Source organism: Protopterus annectens, chromosome 2.part2, assembly GCF_019279795.1.
Source record: "Protopterus annectens isolate FY-2018-M chromosome 2.part2, PAN1.0, whole genome shotgun sequence".
In the NCBI taxonomy this organism is placed as follows: domain Eukaryota; kingdom Metazoa; phylum Chordata; order Ceratodontiformes; family Protopteridae; genus Protopterus; species Protopterus annectens.
Window position 1 is genome coordinate 930,517,795 of NC_056730.1, and position 13,905 is coordinate 930,531,699.

General features: G+C 38.3%; 1 protein-coding gene across 1 annotated transcript in view; it reads left to right on the forward strand.

Moving 5' to 3' along the window:
• Nucleotides 1-691: 691 nt before the first annotated feature.
• The window catches only part of LOC122795855 (xanthine dehydrogenase-like), a 5,725,158-nt gene continuing 5,711,944 nt past the window's right edge, over nt 692-13,905 (forward strand). The window contains exon 1 of the mRNA XM_044064255.1: nt 692-847. The gene's annotated coding sequence lies outside the window, so the exon portion shown is untranslated. The remainder of the gene's footprint in view (nt 848-13,905) is intronic.

Sequence of the window (13,905 nt, forward strand, 5' to 3'; positions counted from 1 at the left end):
ATGCATTTTCATAAATTAAAGAAGTCTATAACTCAAATTATTGTTATTTGTAATAAATATAATCCTCCAAATTTTCTCACAAAATTGATAGTTTTAAGAGGGCGGAGCAAAATCCTGAGCCAAAATCAAGTACACTTTAACGAAATGACTTATACACGAGCTGACACAGACACGCGTATATCTACCACTCAACAGCAGCGGCATTAAAATATTAATGTTGTGTGGTTATCTTTAAAAATGTGGTAATCGTTAGGGACATTTCCAAAGACATACCTGAGTGTTTGTGCATCTGTGGGTGTTTTGGTTGTCGTAGACATACCCGGATACCCCTCAACCTCTTAGCACAAAAAATCTGGACAAAGCTTAAAATAATGGGGAGCAAAGGCCCCCAAATAGGGACATATTTTAAATATTGATTCAATAGACTTAAAAAGTTGTTAAAATAAGAATAATTGCGTTGGCATGCATTTTTCTGAAGGACATGAAGTCTGAAACTCAAACGCATGCCGTTATTTAGTGACTTCAGTCCGCAGTGATTTGCCAGAAAACCAGAATTGTTGAGGAAAAGACAAAAAAATATGAGGTAACAATATAGACATGCGGCGAAAATCTGTACAGCTGAGAGCTATGTGGGGGTGGGGAGAGGTGTGGCGTGGGAGTGAGAGTTGACTCACCCGCATGCGCAGTCGGAATTCTTGAATACAGTCCTGAGTTTATACTTAAAAATAAGATTTAACTCCTACTTTTCAGACTCATTGTTAACACGTGTTTGCAACTTAATATGCAAAACTAGTACTAATAAAGGGGCACTGAATTTCACGCGTACTGTGGTACAATAAGTTAAAAGGTCAGTAAAATAAAAGTACATGTATCTGCATTCTGTTTGCTGTACGAGGATTTATTTTGTTTCGAACTAGAAGATTTGGGAAGTGTTTATTTTGGGCAAGAACTTGACTGTAGCTTTGTGATACAGTTGCATGAGAGCAGGCGACAGCTGGTAGTTACTTTGTTATCGGTTTGAAAGTCCTTTTTGCATACTTTACCGTTTTCTTTCCATATATATTACTTTTAGACTGTAGAGCCTACTTACTGTGTCATGGCAAAGTCTGTTGTTTGTTAACATTTTGCTACGGAATTCCCATACAATCACACCGATCTGCTTTCCTGCAGATTTACTGCTTGTGTTTTGTGCTCCAACTTTGTCCGTTTCACTAAGTTGTATTACTGCTTCATTCGTTAAACTGAATATGGATCAAGTTTTGCGTAGATTTTTGTTGTAAGTAATGCCCCTCAGTTGTCATTTCCATTGAGCAGACTGGCAACAGGTATAGTCTAAATTCCATAATCTGTTAAATTGTGGCTTGACAGTTCCACCAGATCTGTCATGTCCTCTAACTACAGTAGAAGATATGAACTTCTGCTTTGATTTTGAAGCACTTTCTCAAATGAGTCGGTGCAGATTTTAATTAAGATGGAGCCTTTTGTCTCGTATGTAGATACAGTAATCAGGCTCTTTTAATAGTTATACATGCCTCAGAATTGTCGCAGATTTTAAATATCGTCCCTGATCTTGTCTTGCATTTTTTGTCCAGTGATTTGATTTTCTGGTAAATCACCGGGGATACCGTCAAGGTCAGTAATGTTCGGCATTCGTTTCATGCTTCTTATTGTTTAGAAAATGTCTGTGGAAAATCTGTTGCTTTATTAACTTTTTAAAATAGAGTAATAATTATCTATGATTGGGGGTTCTTGTCCCTCTATTTATTTTGACTTTGTCCAAAATTCTTTAACAAAGACGTCGAGAGGTATGATCTGTAGCTGTTGTTGGGTGTTAATGTTTGATATTTGTAAATACAAATAATCATGCATACATTGAAAAGATAGCATAACTAAATAAAATACATAACACTACTGTTAAAACTGGTACTGTGTAAAACGCCAACATCATTGTATGCCAGTGTATAATAATGCAAGTCAGTGCAGGTGATGTCATGGATGCACGGTTTTAGTGGAACCCTTGTTATCAAGCTTCAGAGCTGATAGGCAAGTATTAAAACAACTATACACCCAGCACTGATTATTGTTTAATTAGACTTTGGCTTGTACTAGTTAGGCCAAACTCCAGACAAACTTGCTAACGGCATAATTCAGACAGCTGCCTTCAGTAATTTGGAGCCTTCTAACTCATAGAAAGCACACACGGGAATTGTGCACACTTGATAGGATATAGGAAACTGCATTTTAGATAAGAATTTGCTGTCTGCAATTTGAAATACAAGTATTTGCAAACTCTGTAAGTAGACCCTGGAACTCCCTTCCAGCTGATATCACCTTACTTTCTACCTAAGGTCAATTTAAAACTAGACTCAAACAACATTTAGCACTTAACTGTATATGTCATTGTATCAAGCCTGGCTAACTCTCTCTAGAATGTGTAAAAATCTGTTAACCAGTTTACTGTGTAATTTAATTTAGTCCTGATTTACGCTTGGGATTAACGCTAACCTGTGGAACTTGTTTAACTTGCTTACTTATGTAATCACTATAAATAGTCTGTAATATGTAATGCTGTATCTGCTTACCCTTGGAGCTTTTCTCCCCGGGCCTCTGCTGAGAATGGACATGCATCCAGTCGGACTATCCCGGTTAACAAATGTAAAATAAAAATAAATAAATAAAATAAATACACCCCAGGTGTTATTTAAAAACATTAAAAAGTAAACGTATTAATATTTAAACATAAAATAGAATTTGGAGGATACCAATGTCTACTAGGCATTATTTGTCACTTCAGTTTGTTTTATTTGTAGCTTGCGTGGTTCTGAAAGTTAAAATACTGAGCACACCACTATCCGTGCCATGGTTTAATCACAGTGATATATGACACAGGGTTTGGGGTTATTGTGATTTACACCCCCCCCCCCCCTCATGTCTTCAATCAAACCTTACCAGTCAGAAGGAAATACCAACCATCATAACTCCCTCACCACGGTTTATTGTTAAAATGATAAGAAAGTGAGCATTTTTAAACCTCTGGCTTGATGTGACATTAATGATATGTTGGTACTATCTGATGGAGTTGAGGACATTGTTTCAGCATTTGAAAATGTGATTTGGAACCTAGTATCCTTCTCAGTTTCATACCTGTTTTACAAATGGAAATTGAGGCTTCTGCTGAAACTCAAAATTCAGATTGGTCAAATTCAAACAGGTTGCTTGAAATGTTGCACTTCTCTCCAGCTTTACTAAAGAATAGGAAAAAGGGGCAAATATTTGCTTTTTAATGCAAAAACCAAAGTGTTTCTCTCCTAAACATTTATGATTTGATTATGCTGACATTTAAGTGACTTTGGAAGCACCAGAGGGTGTGCAGGAGGGCAGAAGTCCACCACATTGAACAGTGAATTCTCACAAATATCCATTCTTACCATAAGGCCTATATTGTTGAAAAAATGCAACTCCTCTACAAAATCACATCCTACTGCATTTATTGCATATATAATTTCTGTTTATTCTGTGAAGTTTTTGTTTTTGATGTGTAATGTCTGATTTCATTTAATATTATTAGTTTTGTATTCAGTGAATGATGTGTAGGTAATAAAGGAAGAGATATTCAAAAGTATGACTAGTGTGTCAGAAAGTGCTCCTTAACACGATTGTGTAGTTTTGTATAGACTTCCTTAAAATGTACTGTGGATAGATACGCCTCTAAATGAAATGTTTTGCATTTTAAAGTAAATAACATTTAGTTTAGAGGCATATTTAGCCACATTCTGTGACACTAGGAAAGTTAGTCACATGCCACATCGTGGAGGTTGGCATAATGGTTAAGGTGTTTACAGACAGAAGGTGCAGGGTTTGATTTTCAAATGGGATAATTGGCTAGGCTTAAAATGGCCCACAAAGGTGAGTTGTCTACTAGCCTATGAACCTAAAAGCAGTTACGTAAAGAAGTACTTGGCACAATGCTATTCATTCTTGAATACCTCCATAGTTTTTTTGAAGTATTTTGCAGTTTATTTTAGATTTTGTTACAGTTTGTATAGTTCATGTTAACTTTTTCCTGTATTTTAAAAGTATATCAAAGTTGTTTGAATCTTGTGTACATAAAGCTTTTATGGATAAAAACCTAGATCAGATTAAAATGACTGAGGGCCCGTGGCTTTCTTATGAGCCAAATGTTATTAGAGAAGGAAGTCGGCTAAATCAAAATAATTTCAGATGCTTTTTTTAAATGATACTGGGGACTTTGTAATTTGCTTAAAACACTTAAGATTACTTGTGGTAACAAATTAGTAACTGGTAATGCAATATTTTTGTAAGCTTCCATAGATAATCTGTTTGGTACAGATGCTACAGAAAGATGATAGATTGCACCTAGTTACAGTCAAAGAAGGGTTTCCACTTTGGATCTATTAGATATTATCCTTTCTTACAATGTATTTTACTTTATTAGGGATGAATTAGCAATGTGACTGAGTGGCTTAGAGCATCCAGTTATGACCATGTTTTTGCAGCGGATTACCTGTCAAAAAGTGTTTGCATAAAGTATATGCATATGTATAAATGCTTTATGGACAGTATAATTATATATAGAAAATGCTTATGAGATTGTTGTAATATTTATATCCCCATATTATAAGTTCACTACAAGTATTTCATTTTAGATGCAAGAATTTTACTGTTGAGTAAATTTTAGAGGATAGTAAATCTGAAATTGATTTTATTTCAACATTTGCTATCCCTATCCCATTAACAGAAGTATTCCCTGCAGCAAATGGTTTAGGATTGGTAGGAGGACCACTATGGATACAGACTTGTACAGTGAGAGTAGCATGACTGGGACAAAGGGGCTGTCCATTACAGCTAGTACAGAGTAGAGCCAGTACATAGAGGGTGTGAAAGTAGCATGGCTAGGACAAAGGGGCTGTCCATTACAGCTAGTACAGAGTAGAGCCAGTACACAGTGTTGCAACACAAAACAGAGACTTGTTCACTTGAAATGTTGCAGAAATTACTATAATAAAAGCTGTATTAATGAAACCTTAGTACAACTTAAGCCAAGATAGGGAGAAAATAGCTGGAGAACATCCAGTTATTCCATTTAGGAGAAATGCCACCATTTACTGGTTTACAACAAACTCGAAATTAAAGCTGCAAGAATCTTCCTTGTGGTGAGTGCAAATGTTGTAAATATTACCAAGAATGTTAATTTCTTTTTTTGTACCCAACAACAGGATGGAAATAAAAGTCCCAATGATTTTTTTTTTGTGCTATCAAGGATTTGTCTTGTATATTTGCTTTATATATCTGCTTGTAACTGTCAGCTGGTAAACCTATCCAAACAATTAGAGAAAGGATAAGAGAACCTGTTTTAGGTATTAAAAATGCAAATGTTTAGAATGTTTTAGCCAAGTGTATAATACCATACATTATCATTCATGGACATGCAAAATTGTATAATAAAAAAATATGGGTATTAATATATTGTGCATCTTGGAGAGCAAATGGCAGTGAGTTTTTTAAATCTGTTTAATGCCCTGGTATGAATTATATGTTTAGTACTGTACCTTTATTAATATGCAGGGCAGTACATTTATATAACTAAAGCAGTCTTACTTGGAGGTATTAAATTGTCATTTGACAGCAATTTAATTTTTATAAAGGGTGTGCTTTTGTAAGCATTTTATCTTGGCAAACTACTTTTGCAATAGGCAAAGTGAAATATGTATTGATTGAGCTTGGAATAAAGTTGTTTTGTTGTTTGATTGGAAACATGTTCTTTTTATTTTTATATTTCCTACTGCTGATATTTCCTGCATATTTTGGCACTTGCTAAAGCGTGTAAACAACTGGCTTACTGACGGAACCCACACTGTAGAAGTAGCCAACTCCAAATCCACCTCCAGACAAGTGGAGTACCTCAGGATTCAGTTCTGGGACTGCTCTTGTTTGGCATCTACTTCTCTGAAGTACAGGCCAACACTAAGGGACTCTGGCTAACAAAGTTCGCAGATGACTGCAAACTGGGAGCCATTAATGAATCCCCAAATTATGTGGATATTCTACAAAAGGGCCTTACAGAAACAGATGCTTGGTGCCAGAGCCATGGGCTCAAACTCAATGCCAAGAAATGTATAGTTATCCCCTATGGGGAAAAAACATGTACCTGTGAATTACCACATAGGCGGCAGTACAATAAACACCAAAAGTGTGATAAGAGACTTTGGGGACACAGGTGGACAGTGGTCTCACCTTCGATAACCACATTGCCATAACAGTCAGGAAGTCCTTCTGTGTGGCACACCTCATCACGAAGGGCTTTTCATCCAGAAAAAAGGTTATTCTCCCACTGTACTCATCCCTCATTAGACCCATTATGGAATAAAACACCCCGTTTGGTATGTACCTCTCAAGACATCTGCAACAACTGGAAAGGCCGCAGAAATACCTCATTAAAAGAATCGCAGGCCTAAAGCAGATGCCCTATGTTGATCGTCTAAAAAAACTCCACTTATACTCTGTCGCATATCGTCTACTTGGAGGCGATCTCTGCTTAACATACAAGGCCATGTCAAATCCAGAGCTGTTGGACATGCTACACGTAAAAGAAATCCCAGTCCCTCAGAGACACACGCTCCAGGGATCTAAACCTTGTCGTCACAATGAACAAAACATGCTGGAGGGATAGGTCCCTGACCCAGAGACTCCCCAGACTCTGGAATAGACTGCCTATACATGTCAAGCAGAGTGCCTCTTTGGCCCTCTTCAAAAGGAACCTTGATGATTGGATGGAAGATGGGAAATTCACCCTGGGGATCACGTCGGTCACGCTGCTAGACAGGGGTCCAGGGAAGTAAATACTGTGTGGTTAGAAATAGCCAGGGAATGGTTATGGCTAGGTTTGTATAGGCCCTAGGGCCGATAGCCTAGTACCAACCTATGAACTTATAAAATACGTATACTCTCATTTTGGATAAATCCTTGTCACACTTCTAACAAGGACTTTGATAGAGGTGTGAAAAGCATTTATCTGAGCCAGTGTGTATATATGTGCACGTATCTAGCTATAATACGCATATTTATTTGTTTTTGTTTGTGTGTGTGTGTGTGTGTGTGTGTGTGTGTGTATATAATTTATATATATATATATATGTATATGTATATGTATATATATATATATATATATATATATATATATATATATATATTATAATGTATATATAATCTCTGCTTGAGCGCCTTCTGTGTGGAGTCTTCATTCCTCCCCATGGTCGAGTAGTGTTCGAAAGACATGTGTGAATGGGCCTGCCTTCATTGAAGGTTGGGCATCGAGCTGGTACCTTGGCACCATAAAAATCTACTGCCAGTCATTAGCAGACTGGAGTTCCGCTGTGGCGACTCCTAATCAGGAAAAGCCGAAAGAAAAACTCTGTCTCTCTCTAAATGTGTGTGTGTGTGTGTGTGTGTGTGTGTGTACATGTGTGTGTGTATGTGTATGTGTGTGTGTATATATATATATATATATATATATATATATATATATATATATATAATGAGAACACATATTGTATATAAATCGGGGTCAGGTAGCCTGCTGTGTTGGCCTGCATTATTGGTACAAATCAGGTACCAGTGGCAACAACACTCTGCCCTAACAAAGCATAAGCAGCCCTTTTGTTGTGTTTCCTATCCTCTGTCTTCTTTCTAGAGGCACATTCATAGAAAATACATGGTGCACAAGTCGTTGTACTATTAGCTAATACGTCTGTAGTAATTTGATTTATGAGACATTAAGAAGCTTTGTCCTGAAATGATCTCTACCAGGTCAAAGGTCAGCATGTCTGTAAGCAAAATGTGTAAGGTGCCCATAGCCGCTCAGTATTGCTTCCCAAAGAAAAGGGTTGTTACTGTCCCATCCATTGTTGCCAATACCTTGTCAAATGTGGATGAAAACATTTCCTCCATTTTCGCTGTGTGATGCATTAGAATTGGCAGGTGTCTTGTCATTCCATTAGTTATATATACTCCTGCTGTGTATGACTGGTACACACGGTAATGTTTTACAGTGTATGAAAGCTGTTTACAAAATCTTTTTTTCAGTAAAATGTTTTGTGCCTTTTTGTATTTTTTTTTTTTTTACAGAAAGGCAGTATTTTTCTTTGGTTCATGCCTGCAATTTTATCATCACTGCAGTGGAAGTGCTGTACAAATATAGTATACCAATGGCAATGTTCAGGTTTCTGAACATAACCAGCATGTTATGTGATGTAGATATGGCATGGCTGTCAGAAATTCACCTTGAGAGTAAAGCCAGGTGATACTTGACAGGTGAATCTTGTCATGCATATTGAGAAATATTTGAAAGCTGTAATAATTAGGCCTCTCAGCAGAGAAGTTCAGAAGTTCATAGCTGGCTTGTCGTTTTGCTGATCTTTGAAGTGTAAGCAGTGCACTCCATGTACCATGATGCTGTTCTGTCATAACTCTGATAATTCTCTCTACCAAAGGCCAAGTATAGGCTTTTTGTAAAAAATACAACTGTCCCAATGACACTTTGATGGTAACAGCATACTGCAAACAGGTAGAATTCCATTCATAATGAAGGACCTTAGTGCACTGCAAATTCATTAAAATTTAAAGTCTTAATGTGAACATATGCCATACTGCTCAACAGTCCGTAATTTTGCAGGATATCCCTGACTTTTGCCTCATACTTTTGCCATGTGTCCCTCTTAAAAATGTCTGATTTCCTGGTAAATTACATCAGTTAGTAATGCTGGTCATTAGATTTACATGCTTCTTATTGTTTTAAAGTACATATTGACACAAAACCTGTTTTATAAACCTTTTAAGTAAATTTGAATAATAATTAAGAATTGTACAAAGAGACTGAGAATTATAATATATATGCTTGAGGAAACAACCAAAGCAAGCATGATTCAGTACCTTATAAAAAAAAAAGCCTAGAGTGTGTTTGTGTGTGTTTGTGTTTGTCGGGGTGCTCTGACTGGGTCTACAGAACCCATTTTCAGCAGAGGCCTGGGGAAAAAAGCTCCACATATAGTACAATACAAATACAGTATAATCCAATAGAATAAAGATTACACTAGAAATACTACACAAAAAAGTTGAAAGAACAGACTGCTGCAATATGTTGTAATATATTACTACACATCTAAACAGTTCTATACAGTTGAAACATTACAGATGAATAATAGTCACTCTCCTCATACATGATGTAGAAATAGCAGCCAGAAAGTTAGTGATGCAGACATATGGCAAGAGAGAGCTAAGAAGAATAGAGGCAATAAAGCCTGAGTAGCAGCTTAAGGATATGGTATAGAAGCAGAGAAGAAGTTAGAGCTTTAGCATCTTGTCTGTGAGGGATTGAAATGTGAGAGAAGAGGAAGGACCTGAACATTAGGCAGGCTTTATGCAGGAGCAGAGTCATGTATTTTTGAGATGATTTTTTTTAAAGAGGCTTTGAAATGGGTTAGACCAGGAATAAACCTGGTAGCTTGAGGTAGTGGATTCCAATGTATAGAGACAGTATGAATACAGAGTGTTTTTTTTATGGGTTTTGAGATAGCTAAGAGATTTGTCTTCTGATTGTAGGGATCAATTTGGTGTGTGAGGTTTGACTAGATTGGCTAGTGCAGGACAAGCATTAGGCTTGAAAATAAAGTTGTCCAAGGTGAATAGATGAACTACCAAATCAACTTGCTTTTATTCAAGTCACTTTAATTCTAGGACTGGTTTACAGTGGTGTGTGTGATATTTAGAGTTTGTGGCAAATTTTGCAACTTTGTTGTAGCACTGTTCCAACTTGCTTAGGGTAGAATTTTTGTAAGTTAGTTAAGATAGGGGCACCATACAGAAGAGAGGGAAGTAAAAAATGTTTTTGCAAGGGTAGTTTTGGTTGCTGCAGTAAAAAAAAAATGTTTCCATACGAGTCCCAGTTTTTGATGAGTTTTCTGTATATCTTGCTGTATATGGGGTCAAATGAAAGTTTGTCAGTGATAACACCTAGAAGTTTGATTTCTTGCACTATTTCTATGGCAGTGTTGTAAGATGCAAGGATCAGTCACAAGGGATGTATTTTTGGGATGAAAGAGTACTAGTTTTGTCTTCTTTGGATTAAGAAAGAGTTGGGCATTTCTTAGCCAGGATTCGACTGTGTACAAAAGTAAGGGGTGAGACACTGTGCCAAAGTCCTTGGAGAGATCAAGGAATACTGAGGCTGTATAGCATCCTGCATCTCTGGCCTTGTTCAGTGTCTGTAAAAGGGAATAGGGCTGTACGTATGCTGTGGCTAGGTCGGAAGCCATGTTGGGTTTTGATTAAAAGATTGTTTTGCAATAGATATTGCATTACCTGCTGATGGATATCTCTCTCGAATTTTGGATATGGGTGACAAGATGGATATAGCATGGAAATTGGATGAATCAAGAGTTGCCCCCTTTGTGGAAGGGGATGATGCGAGATTGTTTCCGTGTGGTAGGTACTTCTGATTCAGATAAAGACCTATTTATAAGGACACTGCTTGGGTAGGCAACTGAGTTAGCAGCCAGTTTGAGGTAGTATGGGGGAAGATTGTCAGCTGAAGTAGAGCAGAGTTTTAGTTTTTGTAGCAGTTTCTTAATAGTGTCAGTGGGTATGGGCTGAAATGAGAATGGGGCTTGTATGACATTTTGTTGAGTATGGGGGTTAGTAATGACAGGGTTAGAAGTAGTTGATGGCCTAGGGTCTGTCTGAATAGGTTGAAGGGGGGGTCCAGCATTAGGGGTGTTGGTTAGTAGGTTTGAAATTGATTTTCTGAAGTGCTTGTTAAAGTTTTTGGCTATTTGTTTGGGAGGGGTTATCAGGTGATAGGGTGTGCTCTCCATTTCTTCCAGGGTTAAGTAGAGAAGATATGGAGTGCCAAAATTTGATTTTATGCTGGAATTGAAGCTGGGAATAATATGACTTCTTAGTGTTGTCACTTTTTTACATAGTGTTTTGACATTAACATGATTTTGTTCATTTTTGTTTTGTTTCCAGGTTGACCAGGCTAGGTCCCTTTGCTTCATCAGTGTTTACATTCCTTCGAGAGCCATGGTACTGAGTTCTGTTTGATTCTTTTCTTACGAATGGGAGCTGGTGTATTAAGTATGTGAAGGAAGGTATTTAAAGTATAGTACAGTATCATTAAGGGGTAGTTGTTTAAGGGGTGTCCAGTCTATTTCCTGTTGAATTTATGCTGACAAAAATTGAGTTCCTTACTGATTTTTATAGTGTGTACTTAGTTGTTGGGAATTTGTTGTTCTAAGGGAGTAAGCTGGTAGATCGCTGAAGGAGCTAGGCAGTGTACCAGAAGAGGGGTAATTAGGGTGGAATATTAGAATCCAGTCTAAGGTGGATTGGCAGGCAAGATCTTTGCTGTATTTTGTTGGAGCATTGATAAGCTGAGAAAATTTATACTATTTGTGGGGGCGTCTGAAGCTATGGTTTACCAATTTATATTTACGTCTCCTAAGATTTTTGTTTCAAGATTTTATTGTTTGGGATGCCCAGGATAAAATGTTTTCCAACACTGGTATATTGTTACCTGGTGGGATATATATTACTATTATGCAAATCCTTTTTGATATATTAAGGTTCAAAAAGAGATTAGTACCTCAGCATTGGAAAAAATGGGTATATTACTGGTATAGGGTGTGATGCTGGGTGTAGAGGGATCTAGAAGTGCTATCCCTCCTCCTTTTTTTGCATCTCCCTCTTCTGGCTATTGCAAAGTTTGGCAGTATTATTTCTGAGTCTTTTACATTGGGATATAGCCATGTTTCAGTAAGGGCTAGTATGTCAGGTTTATTTTGATCAATCCAGGCATGCAGTGGAGCTATTTTATTAAATAAACATACTTACACTTAACCTTTGAAGTATAAGTCTTTAATCCTAACCACAACATTAACCCCAGATGGTGGGTCAGGGTTAAGATGTACGTCTCCACATTTGAGTAGATAGGTAATGAGGAATGCGTACCATGGGGAGTGTTTTTTTTTATTACTAGGTGAGAGTACTGGTGTCAACTGTGGTTTCATAGGAGGTGAGGAGCCCAGTTTGTAGCTTGAGTAGAATGGGAGGGTATAGGGTAAAAGCTGGGAGGAGATATGTGAGAAGCTGTGTTTATTGGGGAGAGGGTTAGAGGAGGTTGTTGATGTGTATTGGTGTTTGGGGTTTGCAAAGATATAGCTGTAGTGAGGCTGAGAATTAAGAGTAAAGAAGCTGGGCAGGTTAGGAGGAGCATGTCAACTGTGGTAGTGGATTTAAACATAGCAAAAGTGGAATCTGTGTTTTTGAATTTAGTATCAGGTGTAGATAGAGATTGTTATGTGATGTGTGCAGGTCAAGGTAAGGTTGGAATGTTTTGACTTTTAGAGTGGACTTGGACAATATGGTTAGGTGTTTTACCTTTCAGTTTGTGATGAGGATGAGTGGGGGAGATGATTGGTCAGTAGCAAATTTATGGTGCATTTCTAGTTTGTGTGTATAGTAGAAGAGAAGGTGGTAAGCCTGGAGTTAATGCAAAATAGTTTCAGGTGGTGATTTATATTGTGATGGTAAAGTAGAGTAAGATGCAAAAAAGTATAGTAGTGTGCACATGTTCAAGGGGATGGATGTAAGGGAGAGCAGATAAGTTTGGCTAAATAAAAGAAAGTAAGTTGTGCATGAAATGTGGGTGTGGAGGGGGAGTGGTTTGCTTAGGATAACTGAGAGGTAAGAACCCCCCCCAGATTGTTTATCACCATAAACAATCAGTGAGGTAGGATGTTCATGGATACAAAAGACATGTTATCTGAACTACTTGTCTGGAGTCACAGCATTTAATTTTATACTTATGGGCTTTTCAGTGTCTTTCCAGGGATATGTTACACTGATTAGAGTGAAATATGCTGAAGTGTTAATGTAGCTGTAGCTTCACCTTCAGCAGTAAAAGACCTATGAGTGTGGGTGGGGATATCCTTCCAGCAGATTCAACACTACAAAACAATGCACACTAGACTTGACAAATAAAGTTATTTGCATATTGTCTTACATAGATTTAACTTTATTTGTTGCTTGTGTACTTCTTGCCAACTACAAGTGAAATTCAGCCATGCAAGTAGTTCTTTTGGTCCCCAACCCCAGGGCCGTGGAGCACTTGGTACCGGGCCGTCAGGTAATTGAATGCCTGTGTGAGTGTGCAAGTGTCTGTCTGCGTGTGTGAGTGAATGTGTGCATGAAAGCAAGAGTGTGTGGGTGTGTGTGTTCGAGATCGGGAGAGTGAGGGCGATGTGTGAATGAATGCAGGTATAAGTGAGGAAGTGTCTGTGTGTGATAAGGAGAGTGAGAGCGATGTGTGAATGAGGAAGTGTGTGTGTAACCGAGAGAGTGAGTGCAATGTTTGAATGAATACAGGTATGAATGAGGGAGTGACTGTGAGAGATTGAAAAAGAGTGAGAGGGATGTGTATGAGTGAATGTGTGCATGAATGCAAACGAGACTGTGTGTGTGTTATGGATGAAAGGTACACAAACCTCATTGCTCCTGCCTCCAGCGACCTCGCTCTCTGTCTCTCTCGCTCGCGCTCACTGTCTCTCTCTCTCTCTCTCTCTCTCACTCGCTCGCTCTCCCTCTCTCCCTCTCCCTCTCTGTCTGTCTCGCGCGCTCTCTCTCCCCCTCTCTGTCTGTCTCTCTCTCCCTCTGTCTCGCGCGCGCTCTCTCTCCCTCTGTCTCGCGCGCTCTCTCCCTCTCCCTCTGTCTCGCGCGCTCTCTCTCCCCCTCTCTGTCTGTCTCGCGCGCTCTCTCTCCCCCTCTCTGTCTGTCTCGCGCGCTCTCTCTCCCCCTCTCTGTCTGTCTCGCGCGCTCTCTCTCCCCCTCTCT